General features: G+C 38.5%; 1 pseudogene; it reads right to left on the reverse strand.

Annotated features, from left to right (window-relative positions):
* Positions 1-212: 212 nt before the first annotated feature.
* Positions 213-1586, reverse strand: LOC102262882 (annotated as a pseudogene).
* Between the last annotated feature and the right edge of the window lie 5356 nt (positions 1587-6942).

Consider the following 6942-nt stretch of genomic DNA (forward strand, 5'->3'; position numbering starts at 1 on the left):
ATGTGCAAAACCAACAGCTGTGTGGGGTCTGTCCTATAGGATATCCTGATACAGCTGTGTGCAGGTGGCTTGGGGTAGCCTCTGCCCCATACCGGGGTCTCTTTCACAATAGAGGGCCATATTTTCTGGGGGTGGGGGGTCAGGAGGGTCAGGGGCCTGGTCCAGCTCCAGCTCCACATTGTGAGGGCAGACCCATGGGGGCTTTGGCAGTGTCAGGTCAAGTCCTGGTCCATCCTGGAGACCAGCACCTTGATGTCATTGCTGATGTCTGCGATCATGTGGTCCCATTGGTTCACATTGAAGGTCACAGATTGGTTGTTGGAGATGCCTGCTTCCCTGTTCCCATTGGAGGTGGAAGTAAAGGTGGAGCTCGTGGCCTGCCTATATTGGCTGAAGCTGTCAGTGATGATGTTGTGGCTGTCCTTCACCCTGATGGTCTTGAGGGAGTTCTCAAAGTGCTGGCTGCCCTTCTCAGGGATGAAGGGCTGCAGACTGAGCAGCAGGAACTTACAGCTATCCCCACAGAACTGCAGCAGGTTCACACAGAACTTGAGCACCGAGCACTGTTGAGGTACTCATGAAGCAGAGCTGAAAACTGCTGAATCTCCTGAGAGGACAGTTTGGTGTGCAGCATGGCATGTAGTCCTATAGTAGCTCCATGGCCACGGTGCTCAGCTTGCTCTTGTGAAGTGTCTTGGCATGGGGCACTGTGGGCATGCAGGACAAGATGTCACCTGCGTGCAGCACTCAGGAAAAGGAGAAAGTGCTGGCGTCTGTCTTGTATGAGTCCTTCATGTCCACCTTGGTGGAAGAGTAATCACTACTGTGGGAGGACAGGTGGTAGGTTGATGTCGAGGACCCATCAAATACGGCTTTGTCCAGAAAGTCAATGGTGGGCTCCGTGTATATGATCTGGAAGACCTGCCTTGACTCCTCTGCTGCCACCTTGCTCTCCATGGCCAGTATCACCAGGCAACAGACCTCCACAGGCTCCACTCCACTCTCCAACATGGAGTTTGTGGTGAGGCCTCTGGAACTTTTTACCCACAGACTCTGACTGAGGGAGACACTGGGGTCTTTTGTTGTCTTCAGGACCACCAAGTGCAAGGCATCATGCCACATATAGGACATGGCCTAATGACATGAATGGGGGCCCTGAAGATGCTTTCTTCTCTGTCCCTCCAGGCCAGCTTGACATTTCAGGCAGACAGGCTGATGAGCTCATCTTGCTCCTGGATCAACTATCCGAGGAGCTGGTGGGCTCTCTTTTTGTTGTCTATGAGGTGCAGGATCTCTGTCTTACTGGATGGTTTTAGGTTTATGGACATTAACTTACCTAAACACTTCATCTCCTTCTCAATGTAGTTGCTCAACAGTCTGTCAGGCTCCACTCACTCAGGCAGGGACAGCACCACAATGTGCATAGGGCACTTCTCTGTCACCTTCTCGTAGGCTTTTGTATCTCTGCTCTTTTTACCTTTGAGGATGACTTGCTTAATAGCCAATATAATTCCAGGTTTCTTGACCTTCTTGCCCTCCTCCTCCATGTCACTGTGAGTGGTCCCCACAGCCCTGACCGCTATGGGAGCCCCATGACCACTACATGCTTGCCCCAGCCCTGTGATTGCTACAGCCGTATTCCTTCACTGCCCACCATTTGCCCTGCTGCCATCTCTGCCCACAGCTGTCAGGGCTTATTCCTATAGTATTAGTTTCACCACCACAGGGCTGCCAACCTAAAGGCTATATTTACCAGTCCCATGAGCATCTAGATATGGCCTTAATCAAAGTTCTGGCTAACAGGGTTTGAGTGACTATGAGGCATAAAATCTTTGACTCTTGCCCTTAAAAAAAATTGCTGGCAGACTTATCTGGATCTCTCCATTCTTCTTGATCTCTGGGGGGTAGTAAGAATCAGAGGTGTCCACACCTTGGGCCTATAATTAGAAGCTATTTGTTGATACATGGACTTTGTATCTAGTAGAATCGTGAAAGGAAAAAAAATATTTCTACATTTAACCATTTGGGGATATTTTTTATATAATAATATATGATATTCCCTAATAATACATTATTTCACAAAGTGATAATATCCTTATTTTATAAAGATCCTCTACAATAGAAAAACTGTAAGATTAACTATATAATAAAAAAGTAGCAAAAAAACCCAGTTCCAAGGAAAGGTAATAAAAATAGATCTTAAGCATATGAAGAGTTGCTAAATTAACTCAAAAAAGAAAAGATGAAAATTGAGATTCTACTGAAAAGGCATTTTCAACTATCAGATTGACAAAGACCTGAAAAGGTTGGTGAAATGCTATGTTCATGAACATAAGAGTAAAAATGCACTTTTATGTATTAATGACTGGAGTACAAAAGTATAACATTTATATGCATACATACTCTTTGACCTAGCAAATTCAATTCTAGGCATTCATCGTATAAACATACATGCACCAATGTGAAATAGCATAAATAAAAGGTCATTTATTTCAGCATTGTTTGTATTAAGAAAAAGTCAGAAGTGACCTAAATATCCATTGGTAATAAATTGGCTAAGAAATTGTGGTATGTCTAGAAAATGAAACACTATACTATCCTAAGAAATATTGAAGAAATTCCTAATGAAAGATCAAGATATATTTTATTTGGTTTTTATATGAAATTATCGGAGTGACAATGGTTAATAAAATTAGATTATTTTCAAGTGTAAGAATTCTAGAATACATCATTTGTATATTGTACTGTGTGTTCACCACCCAAAGTAAAGTGTACTTCCAATAACATTTATCCTCGCTTTACCCTTTTCTACCTCCCCCACCACACTTTCCTTCTGATAATCACCATAGCATTGTCTGTTGAGTTTTTTTTTTAATCCCTAAACCTTTTTCACCCAACTCCCACCCTCTCACCTCTGACAGCTGTCAGTCTGTTCTATGTATCTGTGGGTCTGTTTCTATTTTGTTTGTCAGTTTATTTTGTTAATTAGATTTCACATATAAGTGAAATCATACGGTATTTGTCTTTCTCTTACTGGTTTATTTCGCTCAGTATAATATTCCCCAGATCCACCCATGCTGTTCCCAAAAGGTAAGATTTCTTTTTTTTTTATGGCTGACGTATTTACCACAGCTTTTTTATCCACTCATCTACTCAGAGGCACTTGGGCAGCTTCCAAATCCTGGCTGTAAGAAGTAATCAAATGGCCAAAACAAAGCACAGTGAAATCCATTTGAAGTTTCAAAGACTAAAACAGAGAACAAAACAATAAAGACAATACCATTCTACAGCAGGAATTGAACAGTAATCTTGGAAAGTGCATGTATTTTCAATTTATTTCTCAGAATGTGCTTAACCTCATTTGGGGAAAGAGTGTGATATACAGAAAGAATGAACACTGCAAAATCTTGCTATTTGCTAGCTAGCTGTAAGGTCTTAGACAATTCAAATAATTTTTATATCTGCTGTTTCTCTAGCCACAAAATAGGAATATTATCAGCTAAGTTATCAGTTTGCTGTAAGGATTAGAGAGTTTGTGTATTGTCACACATGGGGATATGTATTTGTGTGGGATATACAGAATTGCAAATGGATAATTTTAAACCTAATAATAGTTAATAATATGGCCATAATCACCATTCTTTCTTGTCTTCACTCTCCACAGTGCTCCTGAACCCCTTCAAAAGACACTGGTTTTTTTTTGAGAAGCTAAAAGCTGCCCACATAACCCTAAGTCTTGATCAGTAGCCATGCATAGCATATTTAAGTAATCCTGTCTGATTCTAATACTCTCCAACCTGTCTTTCTTCCTTGACTTCCGGGGTTAGCTAAAAATTGTGTTGTGCCTGAAGTTTATGCAATGTTTGTGGACTTGTTTAAAAAGGAGCAAACAGAACTTTGAATACAGCTAGTAAAGAAAACGGTATGGAGATTCTTCAAAAATTCAAAATACATCTGCCATATGGCCCAGAAATACCACTTCTGGATACTGATCTGAAGAAAACAAAAACACTAATTCAAAAATTATTTTAAAAATATGTCCTATGTTCATTGCAGAATTATTTACAATAGCCAAGATATGGAAGAAATCTAGATGTTCATTGATAGATAAATACAAAAATAAGATGTGGTATACATATACAATGAAATATGCTTAGCAATAAAAAATGAAATATTTTTGGAACAACATGGATGGAACCAAAGAGCGTTATGCTAAGTGAGACAAGTCAGACAGAAAGAGATAAATACTGCATGATTTCACTTACATGTTGAATCTAAAACATAACAAATAAATGCACAAAATGAAACAGAAACAGATCCATAGATACAAAGAGCAAGCTGATTATTGCCAAAGGGGTGGTGGGTGGGAGATGGGTGAACATTAAAAAAATTAAAAAGTTCTCTCTTTGTATAGAGTGTGAAGCAAAATTACAGAAGTAGTTGATTAATTACTGAACAACTGGAAACCCCACAAAAACAATGAGAACAATAAAAATAAGTTATCTCAGCTTCTACCAGCAGAAGACATTTTATCTATACAATGTAAGGCAGTAATGAACAAAAATAAAACAAGAAATACACTATGTAAAACAAATGAAGGGGAGAAATAAATCACATTTAACAAAAGGAAAGCTGACAATTTTATATGGTAGTATACATCCTTGGCTCCAGAAGACTTTAAGAATATTGAAAGAAAATAAAATTATATGATTACTTCACCCATAAACATAGAAATCACATCTCAGTTAAGTAAATTCAATGATTATATTTTATAAACATATTTTCAGATAGATTTTTTCCCTCAGGAATGTATCATAAAATGCATAGTTTCAACATTAGGGAATTTATACTCCATATTAAACTTTAAAGGAGAAATATGAAACTATCTCAATAGTAGAATTCTCATAATAATTTGAATCAAAGAGAACTTACTGAATTTGATAAGTAGTTATATTCAAAAGTTTACAGCAAAAATCATGCTTAATGGAAAACTTGAGATACATTCCCCTTTAAATCAGGAACTAGTCAAAGATGATACTTATTATTCTTTAACACAAACACAAATTATTCTTTAACTTGTGTTTCTGACTATTGATATAAGACAATAAGATGGTAAGAACCTGTGAGTACATGCTATGTTAATCTTAGGTGGTCAGACTCCAGAGACTTTACTATTAAAAAAAGAAAGAAATGGTCACTGCCCTTGAGGAACTCAATCCAGTAAGAGACATTGAATCTATCTGTAGGCAAAGGGTGGAGACTGGTGGAACAAGTACTCAGAGGATGGTGGGTTCATTTCCAATCTTGGTCACGCATTAGCATCACCTGGGCCCCTCGGGGAACTTCTAAACATCCCAATACCCAGTCCACACTCTGAAAGTGGAATCCAGGCAAAAGTGATTGCTTAAACTCTCCAGGTGATGCCCACATGCAGCCAAGATTAAAAGAGCAGTATCTTGCTGGACTCAGAAGAAAACAGCTGGAACACCTCTTCCTTAGAAACATTTGGCAATAATGTGGAGAACAGTGTGGAGAAGGACAAGAGATGGAAATAAAAGAGTTGACAGCTACAGCTGTGTTTTCAGCTGTCAGCAATGTGAGTTGACCATCTTGGACATCGAGTGTAGTCTAGCTTTCATAAGTCTGTAAGGCTAGTAACTGTCTTTGTTTGTTTAGCTTCTCTTGTATTATTTTAAAACTGCTAAATGGATTGCCACTGCTTTCATCAAGTATGGAAACAAATTATACATGGAAGGCGGGTGGTGAAGTCTAATGGTAAAATACAGGTTTCAGAATCTAATCCAGTTTTACAAGTCACTTAAAAAACTGAAGGCTGGTCTAATTGTGGAAAGGCCAATTTTATCAATTGCTAAATGGTTCAATTAGAGGGTATTCAGCCATCCTTTCTGATGACTGTCTAACTCTTCTTGGCACCTAAAAGCTCAGGTCTTTCCTGAAAACAATATAGACATTTCATTACTTTCTGGAGTCAGCACACAGATCTGCTGAACTAGGTTTCTAGAATTACTGAGTCATTAAAGAAAAGCAATTGGGCCAAAAGCAGTCAATTGGAACAGTTCAATACCAGCAGCCAGGGAATGAGAGCCATACAGAATCCAGTATTCAAACTAAAAGATCCAGTTATACCATCTTATGTAGTGTTTCCTCTTCTGGTATTACATTTAATGAGATCTAATTCACAAACCATGAAACACAATTTAAACTGTAAAATTCAATGGTTTTTAGTATAGTCACAGAGTTGTACAACAATCACCACAATCTAATTTTAGAATATTTTCATCACCCTGAAAAGAAACCTCATACTAAACAGCTGTTATTCCACATTCCTCCCTCCACTCTCAACTTTAGGAAATCACAAATCTACTTTATGTCTTTGTATATTTAGCTATTGTGGACATTTCATATAAAAGGAATCAAATATGTGGTATTTATTAATTAGCTTGTTTCACATAATGTTTACGGTGTTCACCCATGTTGTAGCATATATAAATGTTTCATTACTTCTTATGACTGAATGATATTTCATTGTATTGACATACCACATTTTGTTCATCCATTTATCAGATAATGGACATTCCAGTTGTTTCATACCTTTTGGCTATTGTGAATATGTTGCTATGAACATATGTGTACAAGTTTTAGGTTGAACACCTGTTGTTTATTTTTTGATATATCCCTAGGTGTAGAATAATAAATATATGTTTAATATTTTGAGGAATTGGCAAAATGTTTTCCAAAGCAGCTGGACTATTTTACATTTCCACAAGCAATGTCTCCTCATCTTCACTAACACTTATTATTGTCTGTCTTTTTTCATTATAGACGAGAGGCCCAGTGCACAAAAATTTGTGCACTCAGGGGGGTCCCTCAGCCCAGCCTGTGCCCTCTCGCAGTCTGGGACCCCTCGGGGGATGACCACCT

Source organism: Myotis brandtii, unplaced genomic scaffold, assembly GCF_000412655.1.
Source record: "Myotis brandtii unplaced genomic scaffold, ASM41265v1 scaffold835, whole genome shotgun sequence".
Taxonomy (NCBI): domain Eukaryota; kingdom Metazoa; phylum Chordata; class Mammalia; order Chiroptera; family Vespertilionidae; genus Myotis; species Myotis brandtii.